A 24,013-nucleotide genomic window follows, 5' to 3' on the forward strand; every position below is an offset into this window, starting at 1 on the left:
TTGCAATAGTAGAGATCATAAAAGTTATATTATCCTTTAATACCAACAAAAGAACAAAAGAGAGGATACGTATGATGGACTAAGGTGATATCAAAAAAACTTTATTAATACATAAACACAGTAACAACAAAACCACATAATAAAAACACTTAAAAAGTGCACCATGCAAGGTGTACTTGACCTCCCAGGACCAGTGTGTCCTGGGCTCCCCAGCCCCAAGCCGACCAAGTCAAAACGACAAATGTGTGATGCAGGACAATGAGGGGAGTACTAAATACAGCTGAATAACATCAAATTGCAACAGGCAATATGTGCATACATAAAGTGACCGGTGCAAAAAATAAATGAACCCAACAGTCCTGTATATAGTAGCCTAAATGCCTGAAGTATACGGTACCTAATGTGGATCCATATGGTAAGGTGAGAGAGGCAGAAAGGCAAGGTCGGAGTGGGGAGGAGGAGAGAGGAGCGAACCCCACGCGTATCGTCACCTGCTCCGGTGACTTCCTCAGGGGTGTGTGGCTCAATACCGTCGTGGTCCTGTTTATATGGGGTCCCCCCGCCCATAGGAACAATCCCCGCCCCCACACAAAAAAACCCTATTACCTGCTAATTTGGCAGCTGCAGATGGCATGTGGTGGAATGGATCACGCATATGCGGAAGTGATCTAGATCATGTGACCAGTCAGCTGCAGGAAGTGATCCAGATCATGTGACCAGTCAGCTGCAGGAAGTGATCTAGATCATGTGACCAGTCAGCTGCAGGAAGTGATCTAGATCATGTGACCAGTCACATGATCGGAGTTTACTCAGATGAAAACAAAGACGGATAAATGCGCCTGCCCTGAGAAATGGTGTAACTTGCATCGCCGATTCAAGAAAAGTATATGATACAGTGAAGCAAGGATCATGTTTTTGCCACAAAGGACCAAGATGTGTGTAAAATTGTAATAATAGAGTACTTGACCAATCACATAGTAAGCGTTTGTTCAAATGAACACAAATACGAATAATACCACCTATATTGCAGATTCTAAATATGTATAAAGAATAATGGTGTAATAACAGAGGACAGAGAAAGTCAGAGTCCTAAAATACGGAAAGTACACTCTTTTTTACGGAAAGAATCGAAAGCGATCACCAGACACCGGTCACGTGATCGGGGTCTATTCAGATGAGAACAAGGACGGGTAGATGCGCTTGCGCTGCATCACCTGCATCGCCGATTCTAGGTGAGTATACAGTGAAACAAGGATCATGTTTTCATAAAAAAAAAAATAAAAAAGAAAAATTAATTAAAAAATTATTATAAATATATAAAATAATGGAATATAGACCAATCACATGGTGAGAGTCGTGAGCGACGCATGATTACTGAGTGAGACATTATGGCCAAATATTACACAAAAATTTTTTTTTATTATTATATAGACGATGATCATAAACAATAACTATATTCCAACCAAGGGGTACGATGGCCAGTGCATCTGTAACCCTCTTTTTGGGTGGTAGAGTCCCGACTCAGTGAAGTTGTGCAATAAACAAGTGATAATGGTACAGATCAAAGCCGTGCCAAACCTATGAACACCAGCAGTTTTATGAAAATATGGTCTTATAATAGAAGGCCCAAGCAGTATTCCAACAGAGGGGTACGATGGCCAGTGCATCTGTAACCCTCCTTTTAGGCGGCGGAATATCGACTCAGTGAAGTTGTGCAATAAACAGGTGATTATGATATAAATCAAAGCCGTGCCAAATCCGTGTATACCAACGGTTTTATGAAAGTCTGATCCTATAATAGAAAACCCAAACAGTAGAAACGACAAGATATTATGGAATACAGAAGAGCGTGAGTTATCTGCAGGCGGAATGCCCAATGTTATGCAGCCAAGTGGCGAACTTGGGGAGAAAAAAAAAAAAAAAAAAAAAAATAATAATTATATATATATGTCCATAATGAAGGTATCACAGCAGGTAATGTACGAGGATGTAATTATGTCTTAGAGCAGAAAAACAGGTAAGGTGTGGGCGGGGACTACCCCCACGGGCAGGAGGACCACCAAAAACAAAAAAGATACAGTAAAATAGGGTAACAACTCATGCAGACTAACACGTGGGCGCAGCCCAACGCTATCCAGGTCGGGGCTCGAAGGGGTCACCGCATGGTCACCATGGTAGGGCAAAAGGCGTCCAAGGGTAGAACCTCACGTACTGGTAGGTGATGTCCATGGTTAATGTGTCCTGTAAAAACTTCCGGAGGGAGAGGCTTGTGGCAAAACAAAGTTAACAGGAAAAGAGAGACTTTAGGCATCGAGGTCCGAAGTGTATAGTTGTGTAGAATCACCTGGTCTGGTGGTCAAGGTATCCAAGGGTAAAACCTCACATCATGGTTGGTGATGACCATGATTAATGTATCCTGTAGAAGCTTCCAGGGAAAGAGGCTTGTGGCAAAACAGAGTCGGCAGAAGAGGACTCTAGACATCGAGGTCCCAGGTATGCAGATGTAAAGGATCACTTGGTCTGGTGGGCAGACATCTGGCAGATCTTTGTGAGGGAAGGGGTGGTATCCTTAGGGTTTCCAACATTGATAAATGTGTTGAGTACTAGAGGAATAGGGTGAAAAGAACTTTTTTTAAAAATATTATAAACATATAAATTTACATGAAGAGTACAGAACAAACAAGTGGTGTGAAGTGCACTGATGCAGAGAAAGGTCTTGCTGAGAACCCGGGACACCCAAGGCATGGGCAAGTGACCAAGAAAAATGTGCCAAAGGGAGGGTGGGTCGATAATCGATCCAGGATCCATTTAGAGGGGAAGTGAGGAAAAAGGAGGACCCCAAAAGAAAGTGGTGTGCGGTGCTCAGTAAGAGGTAAGTTGATACCTACCATGGAATACATACGTGGTAAGGCGGGACTTGCACATCTGCAGGTGTGTCTGTGCTGGTGGCTCCTTTAGGATGTGGAGAGGAAGGGCATGGTGCCCATATGGTGCCAGCTGCCATATATGTGCAGAATAACACATATTCCTGTGGGAAAATAAATAAAGCATAGAACACAAAAGTGCATAGTCATAGTATAATAACCCAGAGAGCGGACAAGTGACCCACATGTAGAGAGGAGAGGGAGTCAATGCGTTGGAACGGCCCGTAGATTCTTGGTTTGTGATATTATAGAGGCCTGTAGAACCCAGTGAAGAGAAGATCCTCATTGAGCCCTCTTGGCGCTTGACTATTGAGCGTATAGATCCAACGGCTTTCACAGCGTAGGAGGGCCGGGGTGTTGTCCCCCCCTCGTTGATTGGGTCGGACATGGTCCAGACCTGTTACTTGGATCCCCAGTGTTTTGCCTTGATGGAATCTTCTGAAATGTTCTGCCACCGTAGATAGAGGTTTGTCTTGCTGGAAATGGGACGTGGCATTCACTATAGTAGACAGGTGTTGTTGCACCCTTTTTCGCAGCTCCTGTGAGGTTTGACCCACATAGACCTTTTTGCAAGGACAAGTTAGTGCATAAATGATGTTCCGGGATCGACAATTAACAAAATTTCTCAAGGTAATCCGGTCTTGATTAAGAGGGTTGATAAATTCCTTTTTTGGTTGTACAAGGGGACAGATCGAACAGGATCCACATGGAAATGAACCCTTTGTCTTTTCTCCTCTCCCTACATGTCGTATCGGTCTTTCGAAATGGCTACGTGATAGGATATCCTTTAAGTTCTTAGCTCGTCGAGCTGTTAGAGGAGGTTTAGCCGGGGTGAAGATCTTAAGACGTTCATCACTTCGTAGGATGTTCCAGTTCGCGGTGAGTAAGGAGCGAATCCTATTCCAATCATCACAGTACGTAGTTACCAATCTCGGATAATCAGTGTTTTGTCTTTGTTGAGATCCCAACAATGCCTTGCGGTCCGTATCTCGTGCTCTAATATAGGCCCGTGAAATGGTTTTTTTGGGGTAGCCTCTGTTCCTAAATCTTTGTGACAAATCCAGGGCATGTTTTTTAAAATCCGTTTCCAGGGTGCAGTTACGCTTAGCCCTCAGGAATTGCCCCACCGGAATACCCTGGCGGGTATGAGCTGGATGAAAACTTTTGAAATGCAGTAAGCTATTAGTAGCTGTTTTTTTGCGGAATAAGGACGTCACCAAACGATTATTGACCAATGAGATTTGGAGATCCAGGAATTCAACGGAGGTGCGGGAAACCTGTGAAGTAAGAACAATATTCCATGGATTGTCATTCAGTTCTTGAATGAAATTCAGGCATGTATCTGAGGGGCCGGACCAGAAGAGCAATATATCATCTATATATCGAAACCAGCCCCTCACATGTCTCTGATAAAGCGGATGGGGGCAGACATGCTCCCTCTCCCACCAACCCAAAAATAGGTTGGCGTAAGAGGGAGCACACCTAGCCCCCATCGCCGTGCCGGATACTTGCCTGTAGTAGACGCGGTCAAAGACAAAGTAATTGTGTTGCAGCACAAAGTTGAGTAGGTCCACCAAGAAGGAGTCGTGTCTACGGTCACCCGTTGAGTTTTCGTTCAAGAAGTATTCCACTGCTGATATGCCGATGTGATGGGCTATATTGGTGTACAACGCCTCAACATCCAACGTGACGATCAGGGTGTCTGCGTCACAGGAAAAGTCTTCCAATTTGGTGATTAGATCAATTGAATCTCTGACGTATGATGGAAGTGTGAGAACCAACGGCTGTAAATAAAAATCAAGGTAAATGCAAGGTTTTTCTGATAGACCCCCAATACCGGCAACAATGGGTCGACCGGGTGGACAAACTGTAGATTTATGAATCTTGGGTAACATATAAAAGGTGGGTGTCATGGGGGTTTTGGTGGTGAGATAAGCACATTCCTTGTCCGTGATAATGCCGTACTTATTTGTTATCTGTATACATTGGTAGTGCCTGTCCTATTCTTTGTTTGGTCATTATCCTTTAATACCACACACTGATACATGGATCTTAACCCCTTAACGCTGAAGCCACTTTTCACCTTCCTGACACGGCCTATTTTTTAAAATCTGACATGTGTCTATTTAAGTGGTTATAACTTTGGAACGCTTTAACATATCCAGTTGATTTTGAGATTGTTTTTTCGTGACACATTGTACTTCATGCTGGTTGAGAAATTTAATCAATATATTTAGTATTTGTTTATGAAATAAATGGAAATTTGGCAAAAATTTTGAAAAAAACAATGTTTTCCAAATTCAAAATTTTCTACCTTTTGGAAAGTTGGTCATATCACTAAAATAACTTGATAACTAACATTTCCATATGTTTGCTTTAGCTTGGCATCATTTTTCAAACATCTTTTCCTTTCTTTAGGATGTTAGGAGGCTTATAACTTTAGGTGCAATTTTTCAGATTTTCACGAAAATCATCAAAACCTACTTTTGGAGGGTCAATTTAGTTAGAAGTGACTTTCTAAGGCCCACATGACAGAAACCCCCCACAAATGACACCATTTTAGAAACTACACCCCTCAAAATATTCAAAACACCCTTTGGGAATTTTGTTAACCCTATTAGTGTTTCATGAGGGTGAAAGATAAATGAAAGTGAAATTAGAGAAATGTAATTTTATCTTACTATAGATTCATTGAACACTAAAATTTGCACCTTCACAATGGGTTAAAAAGGAAAATGCATTTTACAATGTTTAGGGCAATTCCTCCTGAGCATGCCATTACCCATTTTGTCACTGTAGCCTGCTGTACGGGCACAGGGGGGCACTTGGAATGGAAAGAGCGTTGTTTCGTTTTTGCAGGACAAATATGGCTGAAAAAGTTTTCATGTGTCAGGATGCATTTGGAAAGCCATAATGGTACCAAAACAAAGGAAAGCCCCAACATGAGACACCATTTTGGAAAGTACACCCCTTGGAGAGTTTAGCAATGTGTAATTTGTGTATTTTCCCCAACAGGTGTTTGATTCAATTAGGCCCCAAAAGGGAAAAAAGGTGAACATTTTCTCAAAAAAGTCACTTTTACCCAAAAGTTTTGTAAGACACAAGGGATAAAAGATGAAACAACCCCATAAATGTGTAAAACTATTTCTCCTAAGCACAGAACTGCACCACTTTTGCATATAAAGTGTTGTATGGGTACACAGTAGGGCTCAGAAGGGAATGAGGGGCTTTGGCCTTTTAGAAGCCAGATTTGACAATCATCCTTTACATGTGTCAGGATGCATTTGGAGAGCCCTAGTGGTACCAAAACAGAGGGGAACCCCAACAAGTGTCACCATTTTGGAAAGTGCACCCTTTGGAGAATTCAGCAAGGTGTAATATGTGTATTTTCCCCTACAGGTGTTTGCTTCAATTAGGTCCCTAAAAGGAAAAAGGTGAACATTTTCCCAAAAAGTCACTTTTACGGCTAATTTTTGTATCCCATAAGGCATTAAAGATGAAACAACCCCAAACAATGTGTGCTAGAATTTCTCCCAAGTATAAAATTGCCCCACACATGCAAATAAAATGTTGTATGGGTACGCAGTGAAGCTCAGAAGGGAAAGAGGGGCGTTGGCCTTTTAGAAGCCAAATTTGACAGACATCCTTTACATGTGTCAGGATGCATTTAGAGAGCCGTAGTGGTACCAAAACAGAGGGGAACCCCAACAAGTGTCACCATTTTGGAAAGCACACCCCTTAGAGAATTTAGCAAGGTGTAATATGTGTATTTGTCCGTAAAGGTGTTTGATTTAATTAGGACTTTAATAGATAAAAGGTGAACATTTTCTTATAAAGGTCATTGTACCCCTAATTTTTTATAGCCACAAGGGATAAAAAAAATGTAATAACCCCCCAAAATGTGTAAACCTATTTCTCTCAAGTGTAGAAGTACCCCACATGTGTATATAAAATGTTGTATGGGTGCACAGTAAAAGAAAAGGGGAATGTTTGCCTTTTAGAAGCCAAATTTGACAGAAATGTTTGACATGCATTTGGAGAACCCTAGTGGTATAAAACAGAGAAGAATCCGAAAAGTGATCCTAATTTTTGAATGCACACCCCTTAGAGAATTTTTCAATGTGTTATATATGTATTTGCCCCTACAGGTGAATGATCCAATTAGGCCCTAAACATTAAAAAGGTGAAAATTTTCCTATAAATGTCACTTTACCGCTAATTTTTGTAAGCCACAAGGGATAATATATTAAATAACCCCAAAAAAGGTGTAAAACTATTTCTCCCAAGTGTAGAAGTACCCCACATGTGCATATAAAATGCTTTATGGGCGCACAGTAGGGTAAAAGAGGGATGTTTGTCTTTTAGAGGCCAAATTTGCAAGAAATTCTTCACATGTGTCAGGATACATTTGGAGAGCCGTAGTGGTACCAAAACAGAGGAAAACCCGAGAAGTGACCCTAATTGTTGAATGTACACCCCTTGGGGAATTTAGCAAGGTGTAATATGTGGTGTAGTGTAATACATGTGGTGAAATTAGCATTTTGAACATATAGGTGGTTTCCAAATACGATGTGCAATGGAGTCCAAGATGGAAATTGCAATTATTTCTGGAAAGTTCAGTGCCCGTTATGTGGCGCCCCTTATGAAATAATGGAGCAAAGGGAATTGTTACAATTATTCATTTTACCGAAATTAATTCACAACAGCTTGGGCGTGAATTGTGAATGTGTTGCGTATAAGGAGGTAGAATATACCAGGGGACCAACTAAACTTTTGTCACTCTGGAGGTGTCGCAGGTCTCTTAGTAGTATGTAGTGTCCATCCTAACTTCTCTTTTGGAACAGACTCTTTATTGAGTCCTACCATTAGAAGCAGCAGAATTCACCGGGAAAATGCTGCCCTGACAAAATACAGGAACATCTAAACCAGAGATACTGGGGCCCCGTCCTTCTTGTCCCAATATTAGTTTCCTAATATCTTCCTCTTGAAAACGGAGAAATGATACGGCAGGACATGCACATTGGAACAGCTCGTAAGAGTTGTACAGCATCATCTGTACAATGTGCACGGCCAGCGCTTTTGTACCATATCTTCGTTTTAGTAGGGAAATTATCGCCAAGTGTTGCTCTTATTCACCTTAGCGATGCCCATTGTGACGAATATTGCTGCTTTTGGCTGGACCAAATCGACCAGCCAATAGCGACAAACATGGACAGAGGGGGGCAACAAAACCCCTCTGGACCGCAAGGCAAAATTGGTGGCTGTCAGGAACAGCAGCCACTCTGCCCCGATCACCGTGTCTACAGACATGGTGACCGGTATTAATGACGTCATAAGTAAATTCGCTGCTATTGGCTCGTCTGAATTGATGAGCCAATAGCAGCGATAATAAACTGGGGGTGTGTGGGGGGGACGTAACCCTTCTGGTCCATGGGGCAGGATGGATGGCTGTCAGGAACAGCCGCCGTCTTACCCCGATCAGTGAACAGCCGCCGTCTTACCCTGACCGGTGCTGGAAAGTCACTACCCGCCGCACCGTTCTATAACAACGCTCGTTGGGAATAGGCTATACAATCTTTATTTATTTTTTAAGCAATTTAGACAAATAAGGGCTTATTTTTTGCGAGACGAGATGCACTGTAAAAAAAACTTAATTTTAGTGGGTTTTTAGCTTATTGAAGCAATTTTATTAACTTTTTAAGTGTGGAGGAAAATAAAATCATCAATTCTTGTTTTGGATTTTTAGCATTTTTTGGGGGGGGTGTTCACTGTAGCATAACAATAATATATTATCTTTATTCTACGGATCACTACGATTACGGTGATACCTCATTTATATAGTTTTATTTTTATTTGTCCAATTTTATTGAAGGAAAACTAGAATAGAAAAAATTGCATTTGTTTGAGTATTGTCATTTTTATAGCGGCATAATTATAGTATTTTTTAGTTGACGGAGCTGGTTGTAAGCTTATTTTTTGCGTGACAAGTTGCTCTTTTTATTGGTATCATTTTGGTGCTTGTAACTTTTTCGGATCACTTTTTAGAACATTTTTTGTAAAGCAATTTGATAAAAAGTTTTAATTTTTGGCAAGTTTTTGGTTTTTTTTTTTTTACCACATTCACCGAGCGGGTCCAATTATGATTAGGATTTATTGTACAGATTGTTACGGACGCAGCGATACCAAATAAGTGGGGTTTTTTCGTGATTTAGTGTTTTTTTATACTTTATTACTTGTGTAAAGGGAAATGTGGTGTTTGGGGGGACTTTCACTTTCTTTTATTATTTATTTTTATTGTAAAAAACGTTTATTTATTTATTTTTACTTTTTTTACAGTTAATGACATCTAAGCTTGAACAAGTGATCTTCTGATCACTTGTTCAAGCTGTTTTACAGGTTACACAGTGCAATATAGATGTATTGCATTGTGTAATGTAAGACTCTGAGCATGCTGCGCATGCGCAGTGTCTTACAGCCGGGCCCTGCCAGGAGGCAGGGACCCGGCTTCCGGAGGAAGATCTCGCAGCCCCGGGCACCGGCGCCGCGGGGGGGGGGGGTCCGATTCAGCTTTAATTTACTTTAAATGCCTCTAACACGCCGCGGTCAGCGCGACCGCGGCGTGTTAGGGGTTAACACCCGCGATCGGAGAAATCTCCGATCGCGGGTGTTAGAGGCGGGTGTCAGCTATAAAATATAGCCAACACCCGCAGCTTCTGGCGCCGGCTCCGTTCAGGAGCCGGCGCCAGAAGCTTGACGTAATAGTACTGCATTTTGCGGGAACGCACCTCCCGCGATGCAGTACTATTACGTCAAATGTCGGGAAGGGGTTAAAAGTCCTCTTGTGCATGAATAACATGCACCAATAAGCGGATCATAGAAATGTTTATCATAGTGAATAGCACACTATAATTCATGAATCACAAAAGTGGTCATCTGAGTGATTAGTGTGCATTTATATATGGTGCGTCATCACCAACATGAGTATTAATGTCTCTACAGCGAACGTGGAAATCCTAACATTTCTTAAGATGAACAAAGCATGGATCTCACGTAACTTGTTTTTTGCTAGTGTCTCAATAAGTTTTGCATAGCTGGAACAAAACTTTCCAATTTTCCAATCTCGCATTCCTGGAACTTCAACTTCAATTTTTTTAATTCTCCGTTCCCGAAACTTGAATTTTAAATTTTTAAATCCGGCATTCATGAAAATTCCACAAAACCGGCACTTGAATTTAACATTGTTCATTCAACATCAACTTTTTTTTTTTGCAATTCCACATTCCTGGGAAGTTCCATTTCAAATTTTTCATTTCCACACTCCTGTAGCATAAATTTCATATATTTCAATTCTGCATTCAGAGAACCTTTAAATTAAAATTTTTCAATTTGGCATTCCCAGAACTTTCTAATATTACAACTCTGCATTCCCAAAACACAAATTAAAAGTTTCTGCATTCCCAAATTGTCAATTTTACATTTTTTAATCCGCAGGCCAAAACTTCAATTTCAAAATTTTCAATCCCACATTCTCAAAACTTAAATTCACATTTTTTAATTCCACATTTCAGAAACTACAAATTCAAATGTAATTGCTGCGGCATAATTTTTTTTATATCGCTTTTATATTATTTTGTTTATTTTTCTTTAATGGCCTGTTATTATTTCATATACTTTGCCTAGTTCATTGTGGGCAAGGCAATTGCCCTCTAATCATTACTAGCCTAATTTTTGCAGCCATTTTTGGATGTTAAAATTTGAGTCTGCATTGACTTCATCGACCCATGAGAAGTCTTCTCACTTCCAGAACATGTGTGGCAGCTGGCTGTGATTGTGCGCATGCAAAAACATATGGCTTTTGGAAGACCAGAAGGAAAAACAGAAATGTAAAAACCTGAAAAATCTCTTGAAGGAATCAACTGCTGCATGTAGCATCAGTAAATCAGTCATAAACTCCTTTTTACAGTCACCTACATCTGTCTGACTCCTTTGCTGCAATGATCACCTTTGACTATGGCAATTATTGGTTTACACTGCCCTGAATTAAGCTCTTTCCATTCTGGGCAGACGGAGCAAGAACAGGACGAGTTGGTCTCCATGGGAACACTGACAGTACCTGTACAATACACAGGATGGGCCTGTACACTCTCAGATGCTAACACTTATCCAGTCTTGCATCATAAAGTGCTTTCTCATTTAAAGTGCAAAATAATACTTTGCATATAATTAGAGATAGTAACATTTTATTAAATGAAAATCCTCAACTTGGAAATGTACAATAAATGTGTATAAATTATCACTCTAAGTAAGAAGAGGGAAAGGATGACATTTCTCACTGACAAATTTTTCATTAATTGTTAATACATGTTTGAGATTGGCATGTGTATTAAAAAAATGCTTATATTAACCCTTAAGTATACACGATAGAAAGTATGAAGATGATATAATGACCCGAATCGAATCATAATAAAGATTGCCACCGACAAAGCATGGGCGCCGCCATCTTGCAAAGGATCCCCACTCCAAGTGGCATCATCGAGGTCCTATATCAATGCCCTGTATCGAAATATAATAATGGTTTTTCACTGCTTTTAGCCCTGTAACGGAAAAAGCGCCCGAATTTTGCCATTTTGAAAAATATAAAAAATTCAATAAAAAGTGATCAAAAGGCTGCACAGTCTTTTAAATGATAGCAATGAAAACATCATCAAAAGTCGCAAAAAAATTTGGTACAGGAGGTTTTCATTTTTGCATGTATGAAAACATTATAAAACCTATACAAATTTGGTATCGCTGTGATTGTACCAACCCAAAGAATAAAGTAGAGATGTCATTTGGGGTGCAGAGTAATAGCCGTAAAATCCAAGCCCACAAGAATATGACCCAAATGTGTTTTTTCTCCATTTTGAATTTTTTTCCTGCTTCCCAGTACAAGGAATGGAATATTGCATACCACCATTTTGAAGTGCAATTTGTTACTCAGAAAACAAGCAATCACACAGCGCTGTACATGGAAAATTAAAAAAGTTATAGATTTTATAGAAAAAGGGCCTTGGTAGGAGGGGTTAAAAAACAGGTATTTCCTGGCTGCAGAGATCCTGTGGGGTGTTGTAGAACATTGTGCAATGCTCAAATATGCATAGGGAGCGTGGTTTGGTCCTCAAACAATGCTATGTTTTAGTATTGCACGCACATGACAGCCGCCACGCTTAGAACTGCTTTACTCTTCAATTCCATGGGCACTTACAGGGACAACTTGACCAAATAAGTGAAGCGGGAATGCAGCCTGACAAGGTAACGTCTGTGCCAGTTCGAAAGGACTGAGCTGAGGGCCAAAATCCCACTATTAGAGTTGTGGCAAACCTTTTAGAGACCAAGTGTCCAAACTGTGAACCAAAGTCTATATAATCATCGAAAAGTTCCAATACGGCTATTTAGCCTAAATTCACCGACAATACCACTCTATGAGGGACATATAAGAGAGATGTTCTTTGTGCCAGCTTAGGTCAAGAAAAGAGGCTCTACAAAGGATGTGTGCTGTGTAGAGATGAGCGAACATACTCTTCCGAGCTTGATGCTCATTCGAGCATTAGCGTACTCGAAACTGCTCATTGCTCGGACGAGTATTTCGCCCGCTCGAGAAAATGGCATCTCCCACCATTGTGATTTTTGGCGGCCAGAAACAGAGCCAATCACAAGCCAGGAGACTCTGCACTCCACCCAGCATGACGTGGTACCCTTATACGTCAATAGCAGTGGTTGGCTGGCGTGATCAGGTGACCCTGGAATAGACTAGCCCCTGCCCGCGCTGCTCGGATCATTCTCTGTCTGGATGCCGCTAGGGAGAGAGCTGCTGCTGGTCAGGGAAAGCGTTAGGGTGTTTTATTAGAATAGCGTTAGGCAGGAGTGATTCTACAAGAACCCAACAGCCCTTGTTAGGGCTAGAATAACGTTATATTTTACTTTTTTTTAGTTTGCTTGTGGCTGGGCTTGCTGTCACTAGTAGTGCAGCTAGTACCATATTGTGAGGAATTTGCTGGGAGACTTGCGACCGTTGTGTTTAGCTCTTAGTGACACACATATCCACCTTAAACACCGAAGTGGGACAATTTATTAGGGGTTTGATTTGAATCAGGCACAGTCTTCTGATTTTTTTTTTTTTACGTGTATTTCTTTTTATAACTCAAAGTAATCTTGCAAAGCAGTGTGCTTTCAGTGTAGGTTAGAAAATAGCCATAGGAGAACCCCAACGGCTTATTTAGGCCTACAATAGCGTTATATTTTACTTTTTTTTGGTTTGCTTGTGGCTGGGCTTGCTGCCACTAGTAGTGCAGCTAGTACCATATTGTGAGGAATTTGCTGGGAGACTTGCGACCGTTGTGTTTAGCTTAGTGACACACATATCCACCTCAAACACCGAAGTGGGACAATTTATTAGGGGTTTGATTTGAATTAGGCACAGTCTGCTGATTTATTTATTTTTACGTTTATTTCTTTTTATAACTCAAAGTCCTCAGGCACAGCACAAAATCCAGTAGTGTGCTGTCAGTGTAGGTCAGAAACTAGCCATAGCAATAGGATAGCATCGTTTTGTTTAAAAAAAAAAAAACACAAAAGAAAAAATGTAAGTTTACACTTTAATTTTGAAAATGTTTAACCCAAGGGCTAGGGGTAGAGGACGAGGGCGTGGACGTGGGCGCGCAACCAACTGCAGGGTTCAGAGGCCGTGGTCCTGGGCGGGGTGAGACACCACCTGCTGATGAGGGAGCAGGGGAACGCCGCAGAGCTACACTCCCTAGGTTCATCATGTCTCAAGTTACTGGGACTCGTGGTAGAGCACTGTTGAGGCCAGAACAGTGCGAAGAGGTGATGTCGTGGATTGCGGACAATGCTTCTAGCCATTTGTCCACCCGTCAGTCTTCCACGTAGTCCACCCATGTCACCGAAATCAGCACTCCTCCAGCTCCACCAGCGTTCAGCTCTCCATACCCCATACGCTTGAGCGCAAAAGGAAGCATAGCGCAACCCACCCACACGCCCAAGTCCTCAACGTCCACATCTCCAAACTGCTTAGCCCTGAGATGCTGCCCTATAGGCTGGTAGAGACCGAGGTTTTTCGAAACCTCATGGCGGCGGCCGCCCCTCGATATTCGGTCCCCAGCCGCAACTACTTTTCCCGATGTGCCGTCCCAGCCCTGCACAAGCACGTGTCAGACAATATCATCCGTGCCCTGTTCAACGCCGTTTCTGACAAGGTCCACCTGACCACGGACACTATATATCGCTGACGGCACATTGGGTTAACTTGGTCGAGGCTGGGACCGAGTCTGACCCTGGGGCTGGTCATATACTGCCGACGCCGAGGATTGCGGGGCCTACCTCGGTCCAGGTCTCAAAGGCCTACAATGCCTCCTCCTCCTCCCACCCCTCCTCCACCTCCTCCTCCGAATTACCATCCGTGGGCATGGCGCCATCAGTCGGTAGCTCTAGGCACAGCAGCAGTGCCATCGCTAAGCGACAGCAGGCGGTGCTCAAACTGCTGAGCCTAGGCGATAAAAGGCACACCGCCCAAGAGCTATTACAGGGCATCACTGCGCAGACTGATCTGTGAACCTGAAGCCAGGCATGGTTGTGTGTGACAACGGCCGTAACCTGGTGGCGGCTCTGCAACTCGGCAGACTGACACATGTGCCATGCCTGGCCCATGTGTTAAATCTCATAGTTCAGCGTTTCCTCAAGACATACCCCAATCTGTCTGATCTGCTCACGAAGGTGCGCCGCATCTGTGCGCATTTCAGGAAGTCCAGCACAGATGCTGCCACTCTCAGGGCAGCGCAGCGCCGCCTCCAATTGCCCACTCACCAACTGTTGTGCGACGTGCCCACGAGGTGGAATTCAACATTAACCATTTTATCCAGAGTTTACCAGCAGCGCAGAGCGATTGTAGACTGCCAGATGTCAACTTCCACCAGAACTGGTAGTCAGGTCAGTCAGCTTCCTCAAGTCTACAATGAGGAGTGGACGTGGATGTCTGATATCTGTCAGGTGCTGAGTAACTTTGAGGAGTCAACACAGATGGTCAGTGGCGATGCCACCATCATCAGCCTCACCATCCCACTGCTTGGCCTGTTGAAAAACTCTCTGGTCAGCATGAAGTCGGAAGCTTTGCGCTCGTCACAAGAGACGGGGGAAGAAGATTCCCTTGTTGATAGCCAAAGCACCCTCAGGTCTGTTTCTCAGCGCATATTGGAGGAAGTGGAGGAGGATGAGGAGGAAGAGGAGGAGAATGTTGGCGAGACAGAAGAGGGGACCATTGTTCAGTCTTTCACTGTTCAGCGTGTATGGGCAGAAGAAGAGGAGTTGGAGGAGGAGGAAATGGACAGTCAGGCCAGTGAAGGGAGTGAATTCTTGCGCGTTGGGACTCTGGCACATATGGCAGATTTCATGCTAGGCTTCCTATCCCGTGACCCTCGATTTCAAAGAATTTATTCCAGCACCGATTACTGGGTATTCACTCTCCTGGACCCACGGTACAAGCAAAATCTTTCCACTCTCATCCCTGGAGAGGAAAGGAGTGTGAGAATGCATGAATACCAGCAGGCCCTGGTGCACAAGCTGAAACAGTATTTCCCTTCTGACAGCGCTAGCGGCAGAGGGCGTACTTGTGCAGGACAAGTAGCGAGGGAGAGTAGGCGAGCAGGCAGCTTGTCCAGCACTGGCAGGGGTACGCTTTACAAGGCCTTTGCCAGTTTTATGTCACCCCAGCAAGACACTGTTACCTGTCCCCAGTCTCGGCAGAGTAGGGCTGATCTTTACAGAAAGATGGTGAGAGAGTACGTAGCTGACCATACCATCGTCCTAAATGATCACACAGCTCCTTACAACTACTGGGTTTCCAAGCTGGACATGTGGCACGAACTGGCGCTGTATGCCTTGGAGGTTCTTGCCTGCCCTTCCGCTAGCGTGTTGTCTGAGCGGGTTTTCAGTGCAGCTGGTGGCATCATCACCGATAAGCGTACACGCCTATCGCCTGACGGCGCTGACAGGCTGACGCTTATCAAGATGAATAAAGCCTTGATTTCTCAGGATTTCCATTCTCCACCAGGTGAAAGAAGCTCAACCTGAATAATGTATGCACTCCTCCTCATTGTCCTCCTTCTCCTCCTCTTTGTACACTAAAGCAGAGGAAACTGGCTATTTTTGCCAGGGCCAACTGGCTCTAGCTATAGTACTCTATGTATTTAATTTTTCTGGAGGGCCACCTACCCGGTCCTCTGTTTTAAACAATTTTTGGGAGTGCCACATACAGGCACTCAATCTATTTAATTTTTCTGGAGGACCACCTTCCTGCTCCTCTGGTTTGAAAACTTTTTTGGACTGCCACATACAGGCACTCAATTTAATAAATTTTTCTGGAGGGCCACCTACCTGCTCCTCTGGTTTGAAAACTTTTTTGGACTGCCACATACAGGCACTCAATCCATTTAATTTTTCTGGAGGACCACCGACCTGCTCCTCTGGTTTGAAAACTTTTTTGCACTGCCACATACAGGCACTATGCAAATTAAATTGTCTCCATACCAGCCTCCACACGTCATCTTTTTAGCTGCCTCCACACGTTGTCTTCATTGCTACCTCCACACGTCATCGCCATAGCTGCCTCCAAAAGTCGTCCATATAGCTGCCTCCATACATGGTCCCCTTATCAAACGAGCTGTGTCAGGCAGAATTTTGGGTTGTTTTCATGGCTTCCACATCAAACTTGTTAACTTTGTCGCCACCCTGCTGTGTAATCCACAAAATATACTGGCAAACTTTTATCATTTACCAATATTATTTCAGCACTTCTTGCGCATCTGTTTACATTCCCCTCACCCGCCATAACCCAAACTTATAAGAAAACATCTACACTTGATCTTATACAAAAGGTTCTTAGAAATGCTGTTTGGGAAGTAGCAGAGAGACAGGGGCTTGGGTTGGCGAAAGCTCGCCTGGCAGCAGAGCGCCAGCTTCATCCCAAGATCCAACTAACATAGTTTTAACTGCAGCACCTTTAATCTACTACTAGTTCACTGCCTCCATAAATGGTCCCCTTATCAAACAAGCTGTGTCAGGCAGAATTTTGGGTTGTTTTCATGGCTTCCACATCAAACTTGTTAACTTTTTCGCCACCCTGCTGTGTAATCCACAAAATATACTGGCAAACTTTTATCATTTACCAATATTATTTCAGCGCTTCTTGCGCATCTGTTTACATTCCCCTCACCCGCCATAACCCAAACTTATAAGAACACTACTATACTTGATCTTATACAAAAGGTTCTTAGAAGTGCTGTTTGGGGAATAGCCGAGAGACAGGGGCTTGGATAGGCGAAAGCTCGTCTGGCAGCGGAGCGCCAGCTCCATCCCAAGATCCAACTAACATAGTTTTAACTGCAGCACCTTTAATCTACTACTACTTCACTGCCTCCATATATCGTCCCTTTATCAAACGAGCTGTGTCAGGCAGAATTTTCAGGTGTTTCACCAGATACATAGTGGAACTCGGCCCATCTGTCGCCACCATGCTGGAGACCTGAAGTTGCAATCATAGCAACGCAATATGGATGCCCCATACTGTCGCTCTTTATCATGGAACCATTTCCGAAAAAACTATTAAAAATAGAACCACTATGCTATTCCATTATTCCTAGGTGAAATATTCAAACGACCCGGCCTGCTTTGAAAATTATAATTTTTTCAAAGTAAACGCTTCTGGCCCCCAGGCCCATTTTGGGTGGGGAGGAGCCGAGAGACAGGGGCTTGGAAGCTCGCCTGGCAGCGGACCGCCAGCTCCATCCCAAGATTAGGCAGCCTCAGAGGCATCCATGCATTCTGCCCCTGCTGTTTCCTGTCCATTTTGCCTCCACGATCCTCCACAGTGTCCACCAATGTCTCCATGCGCAACTTTCAACTCTCTATACCCCAGACGCTGGAGCACGAGAGGATATGCAGCACATCATCCCCTTATCAAACGAGCTGTGTCAAACACATTTTTCAGGTGTTTCACCAGATACATAATGGAACTCGGCCCATCTGTCACCGCTATGCTGGAGACCTGAAGTTGCAATCATAGCAGCGCAATATGAATGCCCCATACTGTCGCTCTTAATCATGGAAGACGTCTCCATGGCTGCCTCCACATGTCGTCCCCTTATCAAAAGAGCTGTGTCAGGCTCATTTTTCGGGTGTTTCACCAGATACGTTATGATAATTGGTCACTATGTCGCCACCATGCTGTGTTATCGACTAAATATATCGACAAACTTTTGTTCACATAGGAAATCATTTCAGCGCTTCTTGCTCACCTCCTTTGGTGAAGCCTATTTTGTATTGTGCATATTTATGCTATAAGGGAAAGCAATAAAAATTTCTGATTTTAAAAAAAATATATCGACAACCTTTTGTTCACATAGGAAATCATTTCAGCGCTTCTTGCTCACCTCCTTTGGTGAAGCCTGTGTCCATTTAGGGTATGTCGCCATGAGATTCTCTAGACTGCCACTGCTGCCGCTGCCTCTCCATGCCATCCCCTATAGTGTCAGTGTCAATTATTGCATGTTTTAGATGCTATCTAGCCTCATTCGGTCACTCTGTCATGGCCATGCTGTTGGCCATAATTTTGGCATAATGGTGCGATTAAGCAGCCTCAGAGGCATCCATGCATGCTGCCCCTGCTGTTTCCTGTCCATTTCCGTGGTGTTTCCATCCTTTTCTGAGGTTCCCAGGTGTTTGGCCAAGCTTCCCCGTGCAGAGCCTTTGTCCCCTTGGAAAATGCTCTAGTCTCCCATTGACTTCAATGGGGCTCGTTATTCGAGACGAGCACTCGAGCATCGGGAAAAAAAGTTTGTCTCGAATAACGAGTACCCGAGCATTTTAGTGCTTGCTCATCTCTAGTGCTATGTTCTTCTTTTTCACTAAAGAAAGGCTAACATCACCAATTATATCAAAAAGCAGGAGAAAATACAGTGAGGAACACTACCTCATACAGTGAGGAATATTACCCCCATACAGTGAGGAATACTACCACCATTAAGTGAGAAACGCTACCTCCATACAGTAAAGAATACAGCCATACAGTGAGGAACACTACCTCCATACAGTGAGGGACACTACCACCACACAGTGAGGGACACTACCCCCATACAGTGAGGGACACTACCACCACACAGTGAGGAATACTACCGCCATACAGTGAGGAACACTACCCCCACACAGTGAGGAACACTACCACCATACAGTAAAGAATGCTACCTTCATACAGTAAAGAATACAGCCATACAGGGAGGAACACTACCTCCATACATTGAGGGACACTACCACCACACAGTGAGGGACACTACCCCCATACAGTAAGGGACACTACCGCCACACAGTGAGGAATACTACCGCCACACAGTGCGGAATACTACCGCCATACAGTGAGGAACACTACCCCCACACAGTGAGGAACACTACCGCCATACAGTAAGGAACACTACCACGATACAGTGACGGACACTACCGCCATATAGTAAGAAACACCACCCCCATACAATGAGGAACACTACCGCCATACAGTGAGGAACACTACCCCCACACAGTGAGGAACACTACCGCCATACAGTGAGGAACACTACCGCCACACAGTGAGGAACACTACCGCCATACAGTGAGGATCACTGCTGCCATATAGTGAGGAACACTGCCGCTATACAGTGAGGAACACTGCTTCCATATAGTGAGGAACACTACCACCATACAGTAAGGAACACTACCCCCATACAGTGAGGAACAGTACCGCCATTTTCCTTTCTTCTTCCCAGAGTTTTCTGCACTATGTAACATGTTGTGCTTGCGGCCATTTTGCTAATAAAGGGGTGGGGGGAATAGTAATTAGTTCACACAAATCACTGTAAACTTCGGGTTTGTGACAAATCAAAGTTTTCTTGAAATTGGAAACAAATTTGGATTCGTTAGAATCGATTCGCCCATCTCTACCAAGGATTATCAATAAAGCTTCATTACAGACACTTTAAAGCTGATTATTGCAGCTGGGAACTAATGTAATATCCAGAGAGGTCACCAGAGGTCACAGTGGGCAGAGATGTCCGTCTTTAACTAGGGGTCGCCTGTAAGTCGGGTGTCCTTAAGTAGGGGACTGCCTGTATATGTGAAAACTATAAATACATTCAAACGAACAAAATAAATATTTTAACTGTACAAATGAAATATTTAAAATAAAAAAGCAAATGCTGCTGTAAGTACTCCATATGACCGCTAAGAACCCTATTTGAGATATTACACTACCAAAGGTTTTCGACAATTTAAGCAAAGGGAAAGTGATAGGCACAATGTAAGGCGATAGATGAGTAAATAAACTGAGACTAACTCAAGAGCTACCTGCCACTCTTCTCTTAGGGAGCCTCCAGAGCTTCCCTTTGACTTTTAATAAAAATATTAAACTTATTATATTTCAAAACATTCCAAATAAGTTAATCCAACATTTTTAAAATCCAATTGTCACAGAGACCAAAAAAGTTCTTGCTGAGATTACAATGATAAAATATACAGTTCTGACTTACATACAAATTCAACTTAAGAACAAACCTACAGACCCCATCTTGTATGTAACTGGGGACTGCCTGTAGTGTGCATTTATGAAATATCTATATAAAATTAGAACTCATTGGGGCATATTTATCAGGACCTCTGCGCACCGCCAGTGGCGCAGAGGCCCTGAAATAATCGCAAATGCTAGCTTATTGCTAGCTTTTGCGATTATTTTTCACTATCCGCCACCTTCACGCCAGTGGGGCGTGAAGGGGCGTGAAGGGGGGGCGCGGTCTGTCCCCGCGCCTGCGCACTCGCTGCTGCCGGCGACTTTTCATACGTGAAAAGTCGCCGGTTGCGTTCTTTTCTACGCCAGGGCCTGGCGTAGGAAAAATGCTGCGCAGCTGGCAGCCCGATACATGAAGAGGCAGAAGCCTCATCATGAATCGGGCTGCGAATTTGCAGCGGCGGGGCTATCATACGATCATCGTATGATAAATATCCCCCATTGTTCTTTGTTACAAATTATAATTATTAAGGCCATTTTTTAATTTCCTTTTAATATCTCTGTGAATTCATTACAATTTAAAATGAAAAGTAAACTAAAATGAAGGAATATATGATGAAAACAGCAACCAGCTACATTGTGGATAAAAAGATGAAAACTAAAATGACTATCTGCATTTGGAAGTTAATTGCTCTTTATTGCTCGCCGTTATGGAACAGATTTCCACACACATAACAGTAATGTAAACAATTGTGTCTAAATGTTGAGCACAATGCAAAACTGTAATAGCCAAGCATTTCTACATTGGCACCAACTCAAATGATCACAGTCTGTGCCAAATTTATGTTGTGTGCTCTGAAAAATAAGAATTTATCCAGGATTATTGAGGACTTTAGACAATAAAGGAGATAATGGACTTATGAAATGTTGCCAACTATCATTCTGTATCTGCAATAATTATTTTTGTATTACAGCATAGCCAACATTCTGTTTCATAGTGGCTCAAACATAAGCTGAAAAAATTTAACTTTTCAGCAGTTGTTCTATCTTTATCTGTTTGAAACACTAAACGTAAAATATACTATTGCAGATTGGTTAAAAACTGCTGATGTAGGAGATCACAGTTATATAGATTTCTAATTTATCAGTCATTTATATGATGTTGAATATTGATGGGAGGAAAGGACAAAATGGACCAAGTTTTATGTATGATTAAGAAAAAATCTATTCAAAATTACCATATTTAAATATTTTGCATAGCTTTTTTGTTTCTGAATACTTGTGAGCAAGCCTTGACTTAATTGCAATTCCTTGCGCAAATCCTGGAATTGGGACTAATTCTACCTCTAGGCCATTTCAGTAGGGAGGGGGTGGTGCCGGGTCGTGTAGTAGGTCGGCATGGGTGGGGTCTTCCAGGTCCAGGTGCAAGCTAAAATGCATTTCTATGCCAGGTAGGACCTGCCATACAACTGTGATTAAAGACTTTTGATATATCAGGCATGACCCAAAGTGCAGGGCCAACATCAAGCCAACATATGGACATAAAATTCCTTCTTGGCTTTTTGATAAGGAGCAGCCTTTGAGTGCTTCTTGATTTTTCTGTAATTTGTCCCAGTTTTCAACTATTGGGCCTTCAAAATAAAGAACTTCCTAGGAAAACTTATTTAATCTGTCCTTGGACTGGCATTCACTAACCTAAACAAATATTGTATTTTATCTGAGCCAAAATCCTAAAAATCTGCCAAAACAGTAAGGTTTGAGTAGAAATTAGGTCATACTCCCCATTGGCCAAGTGCCACCCACATTAGGAGTTTGAGAGAAACCCAGGAACACAGATATACTAAAGGACAACTTCACAAGATCTATGCAAAGGGTTTCTGAAAGTAAGAATAGAAGAAAATTGTCAGTTTACTTTCATTTCCCCATTGACTTTAATGTATGTAAGGATTCCTTCCTTTACAATTCTTCAATAGCAGTAAAAATGCTGTTTTCTATTTTTTCCTCTATTTTAAAACAGAAGGAGGGAACAGAACCTGCTGAACACAGTTGTGAACTGAGCACAACTCCTTTGATTGAAGCAGGAGTGCTTTTTCTGCAGGTGAGTTCTCTGGAAGGGATGTTCTACTGAAGAGACAGGTCTGCAAGCTATATGAGCAGGCCACTTAGGCCAATGGGAGGGCCAGAATGCTGCGCCAATCAGTTTCTGTTGATAACTTTTCTGGGATAGGGACTACAACACAGTTGTTACTTAAAAAAGCCAAATCCCTCTGGCACTATGCACTAATACTGTCCGGACCACAGTAACATATATATACAAGCATTGGACTAGGTCCTTTAAAATTTAACTTTTACTCAATCACTCTAAAAACAACAACAAACACTAAATGCAATAAACAAATATTAAAAATCAAGCATTCTTACCAGGTGGAGTATCGGGCTGCAGGATAGGTATCCTTGAGAGACCTAAGGGGGGAATAGTTTCTCTCCCTATATACTTAGTTGTCCCTATTGCCCCAATTGCTCCCGTCCTGACAAGGACAGTACCCAAGTCGTCCCTAGACCAGTGTACTATTATGCCCTAAAGGTATAGCCAAACAAGTGTGCTCCCCGTCCCTCCCTACCCTACGCGTTTCATCACCGTTCGCGGTGAATCATCAGGGGGATTACTGAGGACTGACAAAAAAGTCCAGGAGGGGGAGAAGATAACAATCAAATCTGGGATTCCAGGAATCCTGGATATAGGTCACGCACAGGCCTTCCTGGAAAATTCCCCAGAAGAGGGGTCGGGTCCACCTTCAATAAGTGGTATACCTTGGCTAGTGAGCATTGGCCAAATGAACACACTTCCCTTATATCTGTATCAAGTCCCACCCACCTGTCAACAGGTGGGTGGGACTTGATACAGATATAAGGGAAGTGTGGCCAAATGAACACACTTCCCTTATATCTGTATCAAGTCCCACCCACCTGTTGACAGATATAAGGGAAGTGTGTTCATTTGGCCAATGCTCACTAGCCAAGGTATACCACTTATTGAAAGTGGACCCGACCCCTCTTCTGGGGAATTTTCCAGGAAGGCCTGTGCGTGACCTATATCCAGGATTCCTGGAATCCCAGATTTGATTGTTATCTTCTCCCCCTCCTGGACTTTTTTGTCAGTCCTCAGTAATCCCCCTGATGATTCACCACGAACGGTGATGAAACGCGTAGGGTAGGGAGGGACGGGGAGCACACTTGTTTGGCTATACCTTTAGGGCATAATAGTACACCGGTCTAGTGACGACTTGGGTACTGTCCTTGTCAGGACGGGAGCAATTGGGGCAATAGGGACAACTAAGTATATAGGGAGAGAAACTATTCCCCCCTTAGGTCTCTCAAGGATACCTATCCTGCAGCCCGATACTCCACCTGGTAAGAATGCTCGATTTTTAATATTTGTTTATTGCATTTAGTGTTTGTTGTTGTTTTTAGAGTGATTGAGTAAAAGTTAAATTTTAAAGGACCTAGTCCAATG

The sequence above is a fragment of the Engystomops pustulosus genome, chromosome 1 (genome assembly GCF_040894005.1).
Source record: "Engystomops pustulosus chromosome 1, aEngPut4.maternal, whole genome shotgun sequence".
In the NCBI taxonomy this organism is placed as follows: domain Eukaryota; kingdom Metazoa; phylum Chordata; class Amphibia; order Anura; family Leptodactylidae; genus Engystomops; species Engystomops pustulosus.